Below are 20,480 nucleotides of genomic sequence, written 5' to 3'. Positions count from 1 at the left end.
GCTCTGGGCACACACCTCCCCGTCGGGCGCACCTGTCACTCACGGCTCAGGGGTGACAGCTACCACAGCCTCCCTCCTCTGCCCCCTCTCTCCCTGGAACCCGGGAACTGGGAGTGAGACAGAGATCAGAGGGAGGCCTTAGATTCTTTGTCTCACAGAAAAGAAGGAGAGGGCTGGACCCCAGTCAGACCCCAATCCTGTCCTGAGGGGCCAACCGTGTTCTAGTGAGAGGAGCCACGCTGATTTGAAAAACCAAACCAAACCAAACCGAACCGGCGGCAGGTGTCGGTGCTGTGTATGCAGAAGGGGTAGGGAGTGCCAGTCGGGGGTGGCACTGCCTGGGGTCCTCTCCAGTCAGTTACCGAATACCTAGCTCCACCCAGCACCGCAGTGCCCCCCCCCCGCCCTGCCACCCTTGCCAGCCCAGCTGCCTCCTTAGCTGGCCTCCTGGGCTCCGCGGCCTCGGGCTACAGCTGGGAGGAGCTAACGCGGCCCCTGACGGCCTCTGCAGGTGCCTGTCTCCAGAAAGGCCCTTAGCGGGGGGTGCCGATGACGGGCACAGAGAGATAACGAGCTTTTTGTCTTAACTGCGGGCAAGAAACAGGGTTGCTTGTTGGGGGGCTTGGACAATTAACACAGCCGGGGCACAGGGCTGCTGAGCCGAGGGTGGGGCCGCCCCCCCCCCCCCCGCCCCCGTCGCCCCTCCCACAGGCTCAGGAACCGGGGCTATTCTACCGCCGCAGGGAGCCGGGCCAGGGCGCACAAAGGAATTGGCGGGCGGGGAGGGGCCAAGAAACCCCCAGATGGGCTGAGCCCCAGAGGGGTAGCTTGGCCAGCTCGGACACCAACTGAGACCGAGGTCACACAGCCAGAAACAGCAAACAACAGACTTGAACCCCAGCGCATCTGAACAGCTATAGGACCCTGGCTCCTCTCAGAATCTCTCGGACGGAGCGGACTCTGGGCTGGACCAGGCTGCCTGGAGACTGGGTGGCCCCAGGGCTTGGGCAGGGCAGCCGGAGGACTACGGACAGGCTTTCCCCTCAGGCGCCCGCAGGGTGGGCAGGGGCTGCCTCCTGGGAGAGGAGGGCTCTCAGGGGCAGGGGGGCACACGCAGAGCTGCAGCAGCTGCCAGGGCTGGTGGCGCACAGCCCAGGGCTGGGCTGGGCTGGGCTGGGCTTTCTTGTGGCCATTCCCAGGGCAGCCACATCTGGAGCCAGCCACAGGGGAAAGGCAGGCCAGCCTGGGGCAGAAGACAATTTGGGCCTCCCTCTATCATTATGGAGCATCCTGACTGAGCCGGCCAGGGGGGTATGTGACAGAGAGGTGGGGGCCGAGATCTGTTCAGGACAGTGGGAGGAAGAGCTGGCCCAGGGGAGGGCTGGGCAGGGCCTGCACACACAAGCACATACAAGCACATGCACACATGCACACATGTGCACACACACTCTCAGCAGAAGAAAAACCCTCGAGTTAGCGGCCGTCTTCTGGGAACCCAGTGCTCCGGGGTCAGGGCCCTGTGGTCAGCCTTGGCCTGACCTCGGGCTGTCTGTGTGTCCTCCGAGTGAGTCAGGGTGTCTGGCCTAGATGGTAAATTCCTCAGGGACGGGCCCCGTGCCCACATAATTCAAGCTGAGCTTGACCGACACAAGTAAACACCATGTCAGGGCTTTAAACAAAGTTTGAGCATGGACTTTGGGGGGGCGGGGGGGGCTCGTCCATGTCATCCAGGATGACAGACATTTTGGACAGCGCTGGCCCTGGGTGGCTGGGCTGACGGTGGCCAGCACCCAGCACCCAGGAGCCCACGTAGCTCACTGCAGGGGCGACCTCCCTGCTCTTTCATACCCATGGCCAGCGGGCCTGGCAGGCCTGATACGGCCCCCGGGCAGGGACAGGGCAGCCACAGGGCACCTCCCGCCTGGCGGGGCGGGGCGGGGTGGACATGGGGGAAATGGGTGCTGAGATTCCGTGATGCTCGGAAAACTCGAGGGCTTTGTTGTCTTAGGAACAGGCGACCGGGGTCCGCGGGGAGCAGAAGCAGCTGCAGGGGTAACGGTGGAAAACAGGCCGCAGGTCAGGCCTGGGTCCAGGGACGGACAACTGAGAGGCGACAGTCCCCTCCGCTGGGCTCCGGGGCGCAGGCCTCACTCAGAACAGCCCTCGGGGATGGCCGGCCGTGGGAGCTTCGCCCTCGGGTGACCTCACTGGCTCTCACGATAACCCCGTGAGCCAGGCAGGCAGGCGAGAGCCCTCCTGCGGTTCACAGGTAAACAGCAAATGGGACGGACATGGACTCGACCAAGGTCACACAGCTGGTCAGAGCCTCCAGGGCCTTAGTTCTGTCCACTCAGCCCCGGTCTCCGAAGGGGACCAGACGGGCTGGGCCTGTGACGGGGCCTGGACACCTGTGCTCACCGGACAGGTGCCACCTCCTCCAGATGCCCCCCAAGGGAAGCGGAGACGGCAGCTCTGGCTTCTCTGCATCTTCCGGGACACTTTTTTTTTTTTTTCCTGCCATGGTTGTTCTATAAATTCATCTCTCAAGCTTGGGGACCCACCGCCTCCCTGCAGCCTCCCCCCACATGCTCCAGTTCTTCATGGATGAACCTGGGCCTGTGGGTGGAACCGGCTGACCTGGCGTGTGGCAGATTTGTGATATAAATATCCTTCCGCAGTGCCTGTGTCAGCCACGCAGATCGCGCGAGTTCAAACTGGGCCTCAAACAGCAAATGGCCGTGGATTCCCCCGGGAGAGCCTGCCGACGTCCCGGGCAGGGAAAGAAGGCTCAGGCCGGGCCCATGGGAAGCTGGCCATTGTCTTTTCTTCAGCTTTTCTATTTACGCATTTATTTTTGATGTATGTTTTAGAAATCACCTTAAAATCAGAGAAAAGTTCCAAGTTTTAGTACAAGGAACTCTCCCCACGGGACATTTCGGGGTATTGCCCACACGACATCATTCCTGACCCCTTCAGTGTTTATTTGCCACAGGTCAGTGCATCCGTGTCATTTTCTGACGGCGAAGGTTGCGAGACGCGTGCGTGTCCTGGGTCCTGACACAGCTGGAGGCAGGTGTCCGTGGACGGGCCGGAGCCACAGTCTCACGGATGGACACTGGCCGAGCTGGGTCTGAAGAGATCCCACAGAGCGGTGAGCTCACATCCCTGTGCTGGTGCCTTGGTGTTCACTGGTCATTCGTTCACACACTAGGTCCGAATTACTGCTGCAAAGAGCCCAAGTGGACCCCGGAGACGCCTTTCTGAGCATTGCTAGAACTAACAGGCGGCAGAGCCCACCCAGCCGGACCTCTGGGCTCCTGTGCCGGGTACCTCACCTGCTCCGGCGCGGGCAGGGAGCCCCAGTAATCTCGGCAGGTCAACGCCCCTCTGACCCAACCCATGCCCTAGAGTCCGGGAGGGGGCGCAGCCGGGTCAAAGGAAACAGCAGAGAGGGGCCCTGTGCCAACAGAAGCAGGTCCCCCGCGGGCAGGGTGGGGACTGGTCAGCTTTCCCATGGCCGGGCAGGAAGGGCAGGGCGTGGAGAGGGTGGGTACCAATTTCTAACCACCACCCAGTTTCCAGCCACCATCCCGTCGGGTCCTAATCTGGCCCCGTGAGGAGCAGCTGGTCACCTCCTGCCTTCCGGAGGCTGGGGTGGAGGTGGGGACCCGTGATGTCAGGGCCTGTGGTCTGGAGGAGATAAGGGAGGGGCACAGACGGTGGAGCCAATCACGGGACTCGCACACGGGAGACGTTAGAAACGACAAGTCTAGAACTTTCAGCGACAGGAACTGTTCCGATAACATCACGAAAGGGCACAACTGTGTGCCCAGGGCGATACCAGCTGTGTGCACACAAACCTGCTGGCGAGAGAGAAAAGACTAGAGGGCAGTGGGATCGGTGCTTGTTTCTCTCGTGGGGGTTAGAGCTACTCAGCGGTTTTCTATTTTCCTATGATGAGCTCGGTTAAGCCGGAGGAAAAACACTCGTAAAAATGGGCAGGGGGGGGGGTCTGTGGGGCACACGGCCCTTTCCCCAGGGAAGGAGGGAAGGTCTGTGTGTTTGCAGGGGGGGGGGCTGGAATGGCCACGGGACAGAGGATGGGACCTGGGGGTGGGAGACGCTCTCCTAGAACAGCCACAGGCCGCCCTGAGCTGCACCTGGGGTGGGGGCCGGGGTGGGTGGGCTCAGTGGGGAGCTGTCTGGGAGGCAGCGGGTGTCACACTGGCCTCCCAAATGCTCCGTGTTTGGGGACGTGGGAAGGGTCCTGGGAGAACAGAGAGAGTGACAGGAGGCCTGCCGGTGGCCCCTGGGGACCCATCAGCGTGTGTGCCGGGAGGGTGCGGAGCCCACGGGAGGCAGGTGTCTGGACGAGACGGGCAGAGCTTGGTGCTGGGGAAGGAGGGGCAGCGGGACCGGAAAGGAAGGACCAGAGGTGGCAAATTCATCGTTTAAAGGGGAGCCTGAGAGGTGCCGAGGGGCATCTGGGTTCAGCCCAGTGAACTGGGGGCCGAAGGAGCGTCTGGCGCCCGCGGTGACGAGATCCTGGTCCAAAGCCACGAGGCCCCTGAGGGTCTGATCAGCCTCGTCCTGGGCCCTGGGGTCCTGCCTCCAGCCGTGTGGGCCTCAGTTTCCCCAGAGAGGCAGGGCATGGGTGACAGCCCTTCCGTTATACTCGGCTCTCGGGGGCTCCGCTATAAAAACGATTGTAAAATGCTCTGCGCGTCGCGAGGCTGTCCCGTGGCGGGGGCGATGCTTTCCCACAGAGCGGCTCAGTTCCCAGGGGCCCCCTCGGAGCCGCCCTGCCCTCGGAAGAAGGGCCCTTCTGTTCCCTGAGGTCTCGTGAGTGTGCGTCCCCGGGACAGCGTGGGCCCCGTGCCCGCTGCTGGCAGCCGCCCTCGCAGGGCACAAGGGACGCTGTGTCTCCTGGGCCTGAAGGGAAACCGCCAAGATCAGGGCCAGCTCCTGCTGAGCCAGCTGAGGGAGGACAGGGACCCGGCACAGCCCGCACCTCTCGCTTGGAGAGCGAATTTAACCGCGGAGGCGGGACAAGCGCAAACAGCGAATACTCGCTGAGCACTCAAGACGGGCCAGTCACTGACATACGCTACCTTTTTTTTAAAAAAATAGGTTTTTATTGATTTTAGAGAGAGAGGGAGGGAGAGGGCGAGAGAGACAGAAACGAGAGTGAGAAACATCGACAGCCCGCCTCCTGCACGCCCCCTACTGGGGATCGAGCCCGCAGCCCAGCCGCGTGCCCCAACCGGTGGCCTCTTGGTTCCTGGGTTGATGCCCAACCGACTGAGCCACACCGGCCGGGCCACACATTACCTTTAAAAAAAAATACCCATTTCTTCCTCCCAACAATGCTCTGTGTAGGGACCCCTGTGACAGGCAGGACATGGAGCCAGAGACGTCCACGCCCCGATGCTCAGGGCCTGCGAACGCGTCACCTTAAATGGCAGCAGGGCCTCTGCCGGTGAGACCCAGGTTAAGGACCCTGAGACGGGAGTAGCCTGGACCGTCCAGGTGGCCCATTCTAACCTGAGAACAGAGACCCAGGGAGGTGGCGGTGTGGCAAGGACTTGGCCTGCTGCTGGTTTTGAACTGGGGGAAGGAGCTGAGAACCAAAGAATAAGGGTGTCCCCTCTCCCCAGAGGCCTCCACATGGGACACAGCCCTGTGACACCCGGGTCTCAGCACAGCGATGCCTGTCAGGCTCTAACGCACAGGGACCTAAGAGGACAAATGTGGGGGGTTTAGGCCTCTGCGTTCACGGTCCTTTGTCACAGCAGCCACAGGGGAGAGCAGAGGCTCGGGAAGGGGAGACTGGGGATGGGGAGCCTCGGTGCTAGACATGGATGGGCTCGGGCTGACCCTCCTTCACAAAGAGGACCTCCAGCCCCGGTGAGCACAGGGCATTCATTCAGCTACACCCAGGGGCACGCCGGGCCCTGAAGCAGTTTCACAAGGCGATAGGTCAGTCCCCGCCAGGACCCCTGCTGACTTTCCCTGCTGACGCACAGCTGTGCCTGGGGGAGGGCCCGCTGCCAGCGAGGCCTGGGCCACCGACCCATGCGGCCCGAGGGGTGAGTCAGAGTGGCATCCGGAGCCTTCCGGGCTTGCCCCCGTCCCAGCCAGCTCCACATCTGTCCCCCAGCTGTCTCCCCTCAGAGACACCTCTGCCTGCAGAGACCCAACACCGAGGTCGGGCACACTGGGCGTTCGGAGCCCACCAAAGGCGCGGCATCTGTTACCTGCCCTCCCAGGAAAGAGCTCTCAGAGCAGGGAGGAGGGAAACACTGCCACGTGGCAGGAGGGCCAGATCCAGGGATCTTGGTTGCTTTCCACGGAAACGGTGACTTGGGCCCTGAAGGGATGGGAGACAGGATTTCATGACGTTCCGGCCTCTCAGGGCCTGTGGGGAGCAAGGAACCCGGGCCCACCTCCAGCCCACCCTCCTCAGCCTCATTCCGGGGTTTCATCCCGTCGGCACCCAAACTACCCAGCTGCAGGGTCACTGGCCAGCCCAGCCGTGGTTTGGGGACACTGCCCGTCTGCCCTGGGCAAGCTGTCTTGGCCATACGGAGGCGGAGGGGTTTGCCCTGGCTCAGGGTCTCATCGCCCAAAGGGGAGAAGATTCTGGAAGAAGCAGCCAGGCTGGAAAAACCTTTGACCTTTTGCTCTTGCCAAGAGCACCCTGGCCGGCTGTCACCTAAGACACTTACTGGGCTTTGTGTCCTGAAAGGGGAGGCCTGAGGCAAGAAGGCAAGAATGCTGATGGTTGGCTGGGAGGGCTGGTTAGAGGGAGACAGAACCAAAATCAAGAATAAGAGAATTTTTGCCCTGGTCGGGTAGCTCAGTTGGTCGGAGTGTCTTCCCAATGCACCAAGATTGCAGGTTCGACCCCTGGTCAGGGCACATACAAACATCAACCAATGAATGTTTCTCCCTCTCTAAAATCAATAATAAATTTTAAAAAAATAAGGTAATTAAAAAAATATATATATATATCTATATCTTTATTGATTGCAGAGAGAGGAAGGGAGAGAGATAGAAGCATCAATGATGAGAGTCACTGATTGCCTGCCTCCTACACCCCCCCCGCTGGGGATCGAGCCCCAAACCCGGGCATGTGCCCCAAACCTGGAATCGAACCTCCACCTCCTGGATCCACCGCTGAGCCCGGCAAATAAGAGAATTTTTGATACACCCAGAAAACTGGAGGCAAACACAGAGCCCAGGACACTGATCCAGCTTACCCGTCTCCCCCCAACCCCCCCCCCACTGACCCTGCTCACTGACCCTCCCTGGGGGCCCCAGGGTGCAGGGCCCCCAGCCCCAGGTCCAGTCTGCAGAGCAGGAGGCCCAGGCCCATTTCCAGCCCAGGAGGGTGGGGACCGCGGGCTTCTGCTGGGCAATTGCACCCTCTGGTGGCAGCCACGGGAAGTGCACGACATGCAGACAAAGGGGGACCAGCTGGGGCTCCCTTTCCCAGAATCCCTCCTCCTGCCCTCCTTTGGCACCACGGGCGGGGGGCCCGGGGGCCTGTCCTTGGAGCAGTGGAGGGGCAGCACCACCCTGTCCCCGAGGGCTCCTAAACGAAATGGGACCCACCCAAGGGAGAGGGGCCCAGGCTCGCGGGTCACCTCCCTCAGGACAGTGCCCGGGGTTCTCTTGTCTGCAAAGCCAGCTCTGCCCAGGGGCCCAGCCTCCGCCCACAGGGGCTGAGGCTGCAGCTGGTGGGACAGTTATGGTTGAGGTTTCCCATCCGGGCGCCCATGTGCCACCTGAGTCCTCTCTCAACCTGAAATCCTGTCTCCAGCTCAGGCCCCTCCTGGGCCTTTTTCCCTGGGCTGTTCTCACAGGTTCCTGAATGGCCTGTCCCCAGCCAGAGCCACACCCACCGACCCCTCCCCCGGCTGCCTCCGGGCACCCCCACTCGCCCTCTCCCTTTCTTGGCCTCTCTTTCGGAAACACCTTTTTCCTGCCCCTCAGGCCTCGGTGCTTCCTGAACAGGAAGGGGGCCTTTTGACTCGAGAGAGCGATTTAGAGTGGCCTCTCCTTCCAGGCCTCTCTGAGGTGAGCTCCATGGCCCCCGGGCTGCCGAGAGAAGATGCTCCGGACGTGCCTGGGTCCCAGCCACAGGGGGAAGGGTCCCCAAACAACCGGAGGCACCTTCTGACCTCAGGAAAAAAGAAACAAACCAGCTCGTGCAGCACCGTGAACCTCAGAAACAGTGTGTGAGCTACGGAAGCCGGACACGCTGTGGAGCACGCTCGGGATTCGGTGTCCATGGGGTCCCAGAGCAGGCACTACTTCCCTGTGTGACAAAATCAGGACACAGGGCTTGGGGGAGGTGACCGGTGGACAGACGGGAGGACACTGTGGCTGCTGGGGACATCTTATATCTAGTCTGGGGTGCAGGTTATGAAGGTGTTTGTAAACTACACCTCAATCCAAATACGGAAGAATAAAAAAAGACAAGCACTGCCTGCCGGTGTGGCTCAGGGGTTGAGCATCGACCCATGAACCAGGAGGTCACGGTTCAATTCCCGGTCGGGGCACAGGCCCGGTTGCTGGCTCAACCCCCAGCAGGGGGCATGCAGGAGGCAGCCGATTGATGTTTCTCATCGACGTTTCTATCTTCCTCTCCCTCTCCCTTGCCCTCTCTCTAAAAAAATAAAAATAAAAACATTTTAAAAAAGAGAGACCTCCCCCCCTGTTGAAGGCCACAGGTGAGGGACTTTACCTTCCAATTGTCTCTCTCCACCTGGGTCTCGCCCCAGCTCCGCTCAGGCCCCGGCCGGGTTCAAGCAGCACCAGGCCTCTGTGCCGAGGCAGATGGCAGCCAACGGAGCAGGCGGCTCGGCCCACGGGCCACTGAGCACGGCTCCTTCTGGCGGAGAAGCCAGGTGTCCAGGCAGACCCTCCGTGGGGACCTACTGCCATGGAGACGGCCCTGGCCTGTATTTTGGCTCCCGGGGCTGAGTTCATCATTTCAAATCTCCCACCTTCCCCTGTACTCTGCCTCGGTCACATCTGCGGCCCCTCCTCCGAAGCCCACGCTATTTATAATGCCCTGGAAACAGCCAGGGCCAGATAATGAGGGGGCTTTGCCAAACAAAACCCCAGGCCATCCACTCCCCTCGCCGCCCGAGCAGCTTGCAGTCTGGAGCCCGGAGGGACCATGCATCTCCCACACGTCTGACGCTCAGACAGAAAAGTCCTTCAAACACCCCTCTGGGGAGAAATCTGCCCAGAAGCGTGGTCTGCAGGGCTCGCGGGTGAATGCTCGAGACATTCTTGGCTTGGTCCAGTCACTTTGACAAGCCTGCATTTACCCTCAAAGGACCAAGCGCAGTGAGCCGTGGGGTGTCCAGGTCAGGGTGAGGCTGACGGCAAATGTGAACTGTGCCCCATGTTTGTGACACCCTCCAGGACGCCCCTCCCGATTCTGGGGGTAGATATTCTTGTCCCCATTTTACAGGTGAGGAAACTGAGGCTCAAGGGGTTGCAGGGGCCCAGGCCAGGCTGACTCCAAAGAAGGCCCAGGCAGCGAGGAGGCGCCTGTGAGCAAGCCAGGGAGATTCGGGACCAAGGACACTCCACGGTAAGAGAAAGAGATGGACATTCATTCCTGCCTGTCCCTCAGCTTAAGGGCAGACCCATCCCTCACCCCTATCACTCTCAGGAATCAACAAGCAAGTATTTCCTGAGCCCGGGCCATGTGCTAGGACCCAGCTTGGCCACTTCCAGATGCAAGTCCAGCCGCGTGTGGCCTGCGGGCTCCTCTCTGCCCCGGGCAGCCTCCCCCAGCCAGTATCAGCATGCCAGGCCCCGCCCCGCATCGGGCACAGTCCTGTCTCCCAAACACAGAGGCCTTTGTCTGGGGTGGATGGGGCACGGGAGCATTGCTGTCTCTTCGGCCAGCTCACTGCGGCCTTCCCGCCCACTTCCCACAGCCGCCCCAACCCTGTGGTCACTTTCGGGGCCTCCCCAGTGGCCTCTGCTTTCTCTCAGGCCAGCAGGAGGAAGTGGGGAGATGACTCAGGGGCGAGACGTGGCCTTAAGAGACGGGGCTCTGTGCTGACCTTCTGTGCAGAGACGGGCCATGAGTGACGGGGAGAGAGCTGGACGGCTCAGGAGATGTGTAAATGGGGAGGGGACAGCTTGTTTGGCCAGGACCCCAATGGGCTACCAGCCTCACACAGGCCTGAACTCAGGCACGACAGTTATTTTCAACTCTGAGGAGAACATGAGAAACAGCTCAAAATATAACACGTTCACAAGGCTGCTTTGACGAGTAAAATTAGCCCGAGTGATAAATCTGGGGATGCACTTTTAAGTAGTTTTTATGAAAAGACAAATCTGAAGGGCTTGTCAAAATAACGCAAGAGCAAAATGAACGATAAAGGCTCAGCATGACTTCTGCATCTGTGTGACAGGACGTCGGCGGTGAAGGTCCAGGGCCCGGGAAGGACACGGAGGAGGCTCTGTGCGAATGTGAGAAAGGCCTCATTCTCCCGTGACCCGCCCGGGACGCGCGGCCCGGGAGGGAGTCCGGGCGCGTCCCCTTCGCGCTATGGAGACGACTCTCCGAGCCACAGCTTCTCCCCCAGTGCAATGGTTGTCAAGACAAAAGGCCGTAAAGAACCCAAAGTGCTCGGCACCCGGGCATCACCATCCCAGGGTGAGGGGCTGTGACCTTCCTCACTCGGGGAGAGAAAGCTGCCCGGCCCTGCACGCGGGGCACTGGGCCCTGGGTGGACAACCGGGAGCTCTGAATAAGCCGTAGATCAAATGATCCTGCCCGAGCCAGTGCCAAGGGTGTGACCCGCACTGCGGCTTGTAGCAGAAGGTCCTTGTTCCCAGCAGACGCACGTGAAGTGGTCAGGGGTTAAGAGTCACAGTGCCGGGCAAGTTATTTTCAAATAATTGCAGGGAAGTTTTATTACACATGTGTATGTGGACAGACAGACAGACCTAGGGGTGGAGCAGCGTAGCAAAACGTGAACAGCGAGTCCAGAATCCACTGTTTTTCACCCTCTCTATTGATTTGACATTTTGCAAAAATAAAATCTTGAGGAGGAGCCATGGCCCAGGAGCTGGGTTAGAGCATCACCCGGATATGCCCGGCTTGTGGGCTTGATCCCCAGTAGGGGGCGTGCAGGAGGCAGTCGATTGGCTCGATGTTTCTCCCTCTCTCTTCCTCTCTTCGAAATTAAAAAAAAAAAAAAAAAAAAAAAGCAAGGCATTTTGCTTCGCTTTTCCTGGGATCCCTGAGAGGGTCTGTGGTTGCCTCAGGTCACCCACGTTGCAGCCTCGAGACACAGAAATTCCATTGCTAACATTCACTGGATACTCACAAGAGCTCAGCACTGTACAAGCAAAGTCAAGATTTGAACCTTGGCTCCAAGTCTGGCCCATTTTATGGTGCGAATTCTTCCTACAGCATCACCTACTTCCCAGAACATGTCCAGGAAAGGCCTGAGGAAGGAGGGCTGCTGAGAGCGGAGAGGAGGCGGCGGGCACGTGGGGCTGCGCCCAGACACCAGAAGGTGGTGGCTGCGCAAGGCTATCTGTCAGTCACACCTATTCTGCGTGGTTTCTTTCGAACATCCCCACTTTATCTGGGGTGCATTTTGGTATCATTCACGAATGAAGAAGCCTCGCCCATGACAGATTAATACCAGGAGGAATTCTGAAAGACAGAGCTGCCCAAGTAGGGACTAAGAGGATTTCAACATCCTGCTGTTGGGAGTGAGTTCCCCAGGGACAGAGGTATCCAAGCCCAATGACCCCCGGTTAGAGGGGCCTGATGTGCGTGAAAAAAACAGGGCTACAGTTTACAACTTCGAAGGTTGGGTCCCGTGCAAGTCTGCACTGACTCTATTTACAAATGGATTTTGAAATCCGGGAAGGGAGGTAAAGTGGGTCACTGCCGCTGTCCAGATGGGGAGGGGATTGCGTCACTGAAAATACAACCCATCGAGGGTTCCAGGGAGGAGGTCAGCTCTCCCCCTGTGAGCAGCCGGCACCCTCCTGGAGCATCAGAACCGTCAAAGGAGCTTGGAAAACAACAGACACTGAAGACAACACTCCAGCAAATGAAGCTGAACCTCTTGGGCTGGGCCCAGGAATCAGGACTTTTAAAAGGTCCCCAGGTGATTCCAATGCGCAGCCAAGAAGGAGAACAGCTGAGCTGAAGGGAGCGGGGCTCGGGTGAGGTGCCCTGCTGCCCCCTGCGCCCAGGTCACCAGGAGTCGGCTCATCCCCACGTCTGGGCCAGACCCCTCTGAGCCTCTGACGCAGGCAGCTGTTGAGAGGCTGAAAGTCATGATGCTCCCAATCAAAATGACTTTCAGGTGCTCCCTTGGGAGGTGAGGTCCTTGAACCCTCCATGCAGCGTTCAGCGGAGTCCTGACTTTTCTAGTGGTTACAAAGTTTCCACAAATTCATAGAGAGCGCAGGTAAGTAGAATGTTGCTCGCCAGGGGCTGGGAGGTGGAGACCAGGGAGGTACTGTCGGATGGATACAAAGTTTCACTTTGGAAACTAAACTTCAAACTTGCAGAGTTTGGAAAGAGCTCTGGAGATGGATGTGATGACCACGGTACGCAACAACGTGAGCGCGCTCAGTGCCACTCAACTGTACACTTAATGCCACTCAACTGTACACTTAAACGTGGTTAAGTGGCCAAGCTCATGTTATGTACATTGTACCACCATAAACATTTTTCAAATGTTTAAAGCTCAATAACTATAAAGAAAAATATAATGGGCCTGCACCAACCCACCCAACGGCAGAATGTTAGCCCTTTGTCAAATTTTCTTCAATCTTTTTAAATAAAAGAAACTTTTCAAATATTTAAAAAAAAAAAAAAAGCTCACAGAGAGATTTATCAGAGGAATATAAGGGTAATTCAACATAAGCAAAACAATCGACGTAATAGACCCAAACACATGATTGTCTCAAGTGACGCAGAAAAAAGAATCATCTGACAAAATCCAACACCCTTTCATGATAAAGACACTTAGAAAACTGGGAAGAGAAGGGAATTTCCTCAACTTGATGAAGGGCACTCGAGACCGAAAGCTTATCCCCTGAGATCAGGAACGACACGAGGATGCTGCTATTCAGCATCATACTGGATAGAAGTCCTAGCCAGAGCAATCAGGCAAGAAAAATAAATAAGAGGCATCCGAATTGGAAAAGAGATAAAATGATCTCTACTCACAGTTGACATGATCCTCTATCTATAGAAAATCCCAAGGAATCCACACACATTAAAAAAACAAAAAAACTACAGCTAAACATCAAATTCAGCAACGATCCGGAGAACGAGAAAACACACACGTGTTTCTCTGCACCAGCCATGGACACTCTGAAAAGAAACTAAGACAACACCCCCATTTACGCTGCTCTCAGAGCATCTGAGGGCTGGCTGGGCAGCAGGACAGTCTGGGTCCTTTGAACTGGAAACATCTCGTTATTAACGGACCCCGCGCGGGCACATGCATCAGCACCTGTAATTTTTCAGGCATCTGAGCACATCTCCTATGAAAATTAAGCAGAGCAGACAGACCTAACGGCCCGGGGCGGTGGTGTGGACGGCGCAGGACACGCGTGAGGAGAACTACCTCTGCGAGCAGGTCAGCGTGACCTGGTTCTCAGCCAAACTGCCCCCCTTCACGTTCCCGGAGTCACGGGAAGCTGGGGAACGAAATCCCAGGCCCCTCGGAGGAACTGGCCTGAGTCAGCTTCCTAGAAGGGGGAGGGCCCAGATTAGACCCAGGAAGCTGCTTCCTGAAGGGGGTGGCTTTCGCTCAGAAAGTTGGTGGGGTTTTTAAGTTGTAGGAGAAACTAAAAGTGTTTTTAATTATTGTTTGGTGACGAGGGGCCAGAGAGATATTTTGTTCGCCAAGTATTGCCACATTGCTCAGTTCTCCGTGTTCCCAGACTCGGCTGCTGCAGTCGGTCCCATCACCCTCCTTACCCTCCTGTCTCCTCCTCTCTTGCCAACAGCCAGGCAGCCTCTGGGAGCACCCGGGGGAGAGCCTTCTGAGAGGCAGGAGGGGCTTCGCTGGGAAGGCATGAGTCCGGAGCCAGGCGGGGGCCCAGCTGTGTGGCTTTGAGCCCATCCGTCCCTTCTGTAAAGGGGCCCAGGGCAGAGCAGGGTGGGAAGGGAAGCCATCCTCTGGACTTTGACATTTTAGTTTTTCTAAAAGCCAAACCCTTTAAAAATTCAAAAGAACTTTCAAAGAGGGATGCGGCACTGACCCAAAGGAAAAATGAAGAGACACATTTTCAAAGACGGACAAGAGATGTTTCTCCTCTAGGCCCCTCTTTTCTCCCCACCGAGCTGACAGCAGGGGCTCGTGGTCACTCAGGAGGGGCCGGCTTAGGGAGGAAGGAAAAACAGTTCCTGTTTTCAGGCTCCCTCGGCTCCCCAAGGAGATCCCAGAAAAGGCCTGAATGCTTAAAGCTGGCCCACCTGGGGGCAAATCCACCTCACTATGGACCGTGTATTTGGGGGGTGGAGACAAATCACACACACACCAAACAACGTATAAACGGGCACCTGCATTGGATGGGGGGCCTCTGGATGGCATTTAGATCCCCCCAATTTTATTAATTTTATTAATTCAGCATTTATAAAGTGCCTACTGTGTGCTAGCCATTTATAAAGTGCCTACTGTGTGCCGGGTATTGTGAGCGGTCAGAGAGGGCCTCTGGCTGGAAGGCAAGGAGATGAGGCCTGTGCACAGACCCCCCCGCCCCCCAATGTCTAAACACAAAGGAGGATGTGAAACCCACGGGGAGGGTGTTTCCCCCAGGGCGGCTCCCTCCTACCCCGGGAAGTTCAGGAAATCGACCCCAGAGGCTGGAGCTTCTGCCCCCCTGAGCTCCATTTCAACCCCCCCAGCTCCATTTTACAGAAGTGGAAACGAAGGCCCGCCCAGCGAGGAATTATTTACTCTCGGATTCTCCAGGCAACGCGCAACTACAGACAGCCAGCAAACTTCCCCTAGAAACCCAAGGGGAGAGCTGCATCCCCGCAGAGCTCGTCTTAGGGAGCCCCGACGGCCCCTGTCTCCCTTCCCAACTTAGTTCCAAAGACACCGAACCAAACCCCAAGCAGGGCGAGAACCTTCAGGGTGGCTGGAGTCACATGTATCTTTGGCGTCTGAGGAACAGCCCTGCCTGGGGGTGTGGGGGGGGGCGGTTCTTTGCGTGAGTCCCCTGCTCCCCAGTAAGGGAGTTGCGGGGGGACCCCATGGAGCAGGAACAAGAGGCCACAGGAGGAAAACCGGGCACCACTGCCTTCGCCGGGCGGCCGGCTGCAGCGTCGCAGCCTCGGATTTGAACGAGCCAATGGTCTCCCGAAGGCTGAAACAGGAAGCCAGACAAACAGCCGGCCTGCGGGGACGCGCTTCCCTGAGCCCGCGCCAGCTGCGCCCCGCGCCGTCCCGACAGAGTCCCATTGGCTCAGCAGCCCGTTTTCCTGCGTTGGCCCGGTTGGGGGGGGGACCTCACCCCTGGACAGCGCCCCCACCGCCCCCTATTCGAATCCTTCCCTCTCCGCTGATGCTTGATCCTGTGACCAGTTTCTGTGGGCTCCGAGGACAAGAGGGACCCTGGGGGCTTCTGGAGCCCTGCGCGCCCTCAGGTGAACTCCCCGCGGTCACCCGACCGCTCCCTGCACCTCCAGGGTCTCCCCCGGGAACGCGTGCCCTGGGCGCGCGCCAAGGAGCGGAGCTCAGGAGACGCGGAGGTGGGGGAGGGGGGGACGGGGACGCGGGATCCCTTCTCTTCTGGGCGCATCCCGGTGCCCAGGGAGCATCTGGACCCGCCCGCGAGGTCACCTGCCCAGGCGGTTCCGCTCGCTCCGCTGGGACTCGAGAGGACGCGCGCGTCGGGTGTGAGAGAACGCAGCGCCGGGTGTCCCTGACTGTACAATCACAACGCAGTGTCAGCGGGAGGTATTTCCCAGGAGGGAAACTGAGGCTCAGAAGGTTGAAGTCGGCCACCCTGGTGAGTCAGCTCCTGGATGGGACGCGCAGCCCCGTAGGGACGTCCGGACCCAGCTCCCCCGTAGTGTAATATCAGCGCCCCGGTCCGGCCGCTCCAGGCACCGAGCGCACCTCCCCAGGGCTGGTCCCAACCCCCCAAGACCTGCCGGTCGAGCCCCCCCCACCCAGGGGCCCCGGCCCGGGCCTCGACAACCCCGCGCAGGCCACTCACCGGTGCGTGTGCGCTCGAGTCCCGGAGTCCGCGCCCCGCCGCGTACAGTCGCGCATCCCGGGCAGCGCCCGCCCCGGTCCCCGCCTCGCCGAGAAAGTTCCCGCGGGCTCCGGGCGGGGGCTCCTCGCGCGGCTGGGCGTCCGCGTCGCTCCGGCCTCGCGCGCTCGCTCGGGCCGCCGGCCCCGGCCCACAATGCGGAGGGAGGCGCGTCCTGAACAAAGTGCGTCCCCGGGGCCGGGGCCGGGGCGGAGCCTGGTGACCCGCTGCCCCCGGCGCGCGCCGCTGTCCCTCCGCCGCCCGCCCGCCCCGCCGGCCTCCCGCGCGCGGTGCCAGCGGATCCCGCCGAGGGGCGGAGGCCCAGGTCCCCCCAGAACGGGTCACTGGAAAGCCACCCCCTGGCCCTTTCCGCCTGCGCCTTGCGCCCCGCCTCCCGGCCGCGGAAAGGCGGCTGCCGGGTGGCGGGCGGGGGCCCGGGCTGGCGGGGCGGAAGCCCGCGCACAATCGAGCCTTTCCTGCGCCCGGGACCCGCCGCCGCCGCCCCGCACGCGTCCTGGGGCCGCGCCGCGGGCCGCTGGGGGGAGAAGGGGACAGACAGATGGACAGCCGGCCGCGTCCCGGCTCCTGGCTCCGCCCCCCGCCGCCCCCTCCCTGAGCCCCGGACCCCGTCGGAGCGGAGCGGAGGCCCCAGGAGGGCCCGCAGGAGTAGGTGCTCAGTGAAACGCGCGACCTGCCCGCACTTCCAGGCTCTGCCTCTGCTCCTTAAAGGGCCGTGGGGGGCGAGGGGGTCCCCGCCGCGCAGGAGGAGGGCAGAAGGCCACCCGGTGGCCTGGGCTCCGAGGGAGAAAGTGACCAAGCAGAGGGGGTCAGAGACTCCCCGGCTCCCGCTGAGAAACGCGAGGCTGATTCATGTCCAGGGTGTTGGGGTTGGATGGAGGTGGTGGGAGGTTTGAAGAACAGAAAGCCAAAAAAAAAAAAAAAAAGCTGCTCCCTGGAAGGTCTAAGAAGCTTCCCCGGCAGGGGAGGCCGTGGGGGCCCGGGTCCCGCCTGAGGTCACAGTGACTGTGGATGGACTCGACTCACAGGAACACTGAGCAAGTTCCCTGCTGAAGAGGCCGGGACACAGGGCCCCGCTCCCCCTGGCGATGCCGAGACCATGCCCTTTCCCCAGGACAGGAGAGAAAGCCAAAGCCAAGGCTCCCTAAGGGTTAAGTCTCCTCGAGTATGAAGGGCCCTCATACAAGCCCCTGCTCCGGTGTCCCCATGACAAGCCACATAGCATGTGGACAGGTGGGGGGCAGGGGAGAAAGGCCAGGCTGGTTGGGGTGATGGGCAGGGGAGGTGAAGGCCCCTGAAACAGGGGGGACCCCAGGGAGCAGCCGGACTGGACAGAGCTGCCGGGTCCCCTCCCATCCCAAAAGGAGCCTCAGCCAAGTGCCTACTTTGGGAGAGGCTTTCCTCTGAGCACAGTGATGACTCAGTTGCTTTGAGTCAAGCAAATGGGTTTTCCTGAAATATGAAAATCAATGAGAGGTGGAGGCAAGGGCCCGGCTGCGGGAGAGGGGGGCAGAGGAGGGTGCTGGGGACTGAGGTGGCCGGGGAGTGAGATTCAGTCTCACTGCAGGGGGACCCTGGTGGCTCACCATGAGCCCCAGCCCCACGCAGTCGTCTAGAAGGTGGCCTCCAGGCCCTGCTGACCTTCCTGAGGCTCCTGAACACTCAGTAGTTCCCCGGTTCCCCTCCTCTACCCACAGCTTAGAGCCAATCCCCAGTAGGGACAGGAGGTTACTAAGAGGTTTACCGCCAAGGAGACAAGTGGGTTTTCAAACATCAGCCCAGGAGCCTGTGGTCCCCAGAGCCTCTCAGACCCGGCTGCAGGTGAGCTCTGGGAGCCCCAGGAAGCTCAGTGAGTGACATTCTCAGGCCCAGCCTCATGTCCTTGGGGACTCTGCCTGTTTTCCTGCCTCTTGAGGTCCCCGGGCCTGTGCTGACTTGTCTCGGCGGGTGGGGGCTCTGGCCGGACTCTGGGGGTTCGAGCCGTGGGAGCTGTTTCCGTGTGGCCCAGGAGGGACCAGGGACCCCGTCCACCTTCTGGCTCTTGCTCGGGCTCCGGGAGCAGCGCACGAGGCTCTTGGCAGGATGTGAAGACAGCACTTTGCTTTATTTCCTGAGCATTTAAAAAAGCCATTAAAGCTTTGGAGGTGGAGTCTGAGGGAGCTCTGGCCTCCGCACGGGGCACAGTGGAAATTCACCGGCGTCCACGCAGCCGGGCCGTGCGATGCTGTGCGTCACCTCTGTTTACTCCTCTGTAAAAGGGTGTTGACACCCAGGGGACAACCACCGCCACCAGGCGAGGCTCGGGGGGGAACTCAGTGAGATAACGGGGGAGCGAGAGGTTTGTACTGTGCTCCTGCCCCGGCCCCCTTCCCCCCCACCCAGGGAACATGCTTAAAAACCCACGATTGAGAGACGGACCTCTGACAGGCCACGAATAACCTTGTCCTGTCTAACTCGCCTCATTACCCAGCGAGGGGTTTTGTGGCAGTGGGATGGCGTGAGGCATGGGCAAAGCACGGTCCCCACAGAGGCCACTCTGGCCCAAGACTGGCCCCAGGGTCCCCCATGAGAAGGGCCCTCCGTGCTGATTGCTGAACTTACAGGGACCTGGGAGAAAGAGTCTTCGGGGACGGGCTGGCACAGTCATGAGTGTTTTATGGGAGCCAGCGAGTCATTGCCTTATCGGGAAGACTGCTCCTCCCTCTCTCTCCGTTACCAGGAATGAGATGAGCTGAGAGCCCGCAGTGTTTTTCCAAAGATGGCTTTGGAAGAGAAATGTTTCTCGGAGGGGCCGGGCGGGTAGAGGTGGGGTTGGCGGGGCCGGACAGTCCCTTTTAAGAAGCCGGCTCTGAGGTGGCCACGCTGTACTGAGATTCGTCCCCACTGCCTTTCTGAGATTTTACCATTTATGAACCCCCTGAATCCTGGCAGCAGCCCTAGGAAATAGGTACCACTTTCATCTCCCGTTTATAAGTGAAGAAATGGAGGTCGAGTTGCCTGGGCCTCACAGCTCATACCTGCTGGAGCCAGGATTCGAACCCAGGCACTGACTCCTGAGGCCCTGCATTGGAGTGCCCTGCCTAAGCAGGGGGGGGGGGGTTCCCGCAGCAGCCCAGTGGGCAACGGGGAGGGGCTCTGTCACCCCCTGACCTTTCCACACACGCCGCCCAGCTCTGGGGTGTGCGGGTGACTGACGGGCCTGCTGTGTGGAGCAGCTTCTCCCCTTGGGTACCATGTGCCCGGCAGCAGCTGCACGGCAGGGCCCACACCTGTTGCCTAGATCAGTTGCTGTGACTCCTTCCTGGGAAGGCAGGCCAGGTGCCCAGGCTTGGCCCAGGTCCTCCTTGCCAAGGGCAGGTGGAAAGGTGTGGCATCTGCCGGTCAGTCACAGCAGCACCCGAGGGCTGCCTGGAGGGGGCCGGGGTCAGGAGTCTCAGCTACAGGCTGGGCCCATCTTCCAGCGGCACCCCTGTCCCTAAGGCTCCTGATGGTTCTCTGGCCACTCCACCACCACATGGCAGGGGTTTGGGGGGGGGGGTGACAGAGAAGCAAGGAGAGCAGCGGGAGTCTTGAATGGGACCCCTCCAGCTGTCCTGGGAGGTGGGGATGCTGTGGGGCTGAGCAGCAGTGCGGCCCAGAGGAGGGGGCTGGGAGACGGTGGCTGCCGAGGGCCCAGATGAGGCTGAGCCTGGAAATGAGAGCAGAACTCGCCGTTGTGTGTCTGCCTGGGGAGAATTCCATTCCCCACCGAGCCTGCGTGGGGCGTGGACTGGCCGGCACCGTGGGAGCGCGGCTCACACAGGCTGTGAGGCAGGCCCATCCCCAGGGCGCTCCGACACTGAGCAAATCCAGAAATCCCAGGTCTCTGAGAACATTTCCACGAGGCAAATCCGAGACACACGTCCTCTGACATCCAGACCTGCACAGTACATCCCACGTGCCAACGCACATAAAACCTCCAGGCGAAAACCAGATGGGGACTTGGCATCGCTGGTGTCTGGGATCACACCCACGCCCACACGTCTCTGCCTTCCCCCATCCCCCGCCTCGTGCAGGGCCAGGCGGCTGGAGCCTCAAGGCTCAGAGGGTGCCAAGGCCTAGGCGGGAGGAGCTCAGCTCCGCGTCTGGCCTGGCGAGGCCTGGAGACCGCGCGCCCCTGCGCCCCTGTGGCCGCGCTC

General features: G+C 60.1%; 1 protein-coding gene across 1 annotated transcript in view; it reads right to left on the bottom strand.

Moving 5' to 3' along the window:
* NAV1 (neuron navigator 1) overlaps positions 1–16,521 on the bottom strand; it is a 112,045-nt gene extending 95,524 nt beyond the window's left edge. Inside the window, exon 1 of the mRNA XM_087828942.1 lies at positions 16,249–16,521. The gene's annotated coding sequence lies outside the window, so the exon portion shown is untranslated. The remainder of the gene's footprint in view (positions 1–16,248) is intronic.
* Positions 16,522–20,480: the final 3,959 nt, after the last annotated feature.

Source organism: Miniopterus natalensis, chromosome 21 (genome assembly GCF_054644295.1).
Source record: "Miniopterus natalensis isolate mMinNat1 chromosome 21, mMinNat1.hap1, whole genome shotgun sequence".
In the NCBI taxonomy this organism is placed as follows: Eukaryota; Metazoa; Chordata; class Mammalia; order Chiroptera; family Miniopteridae; genus Miniopterus; species Miniopterus natalensis.
This window is presented reverse-complemented; position numbering and strand designations above follow the sequence as displayed.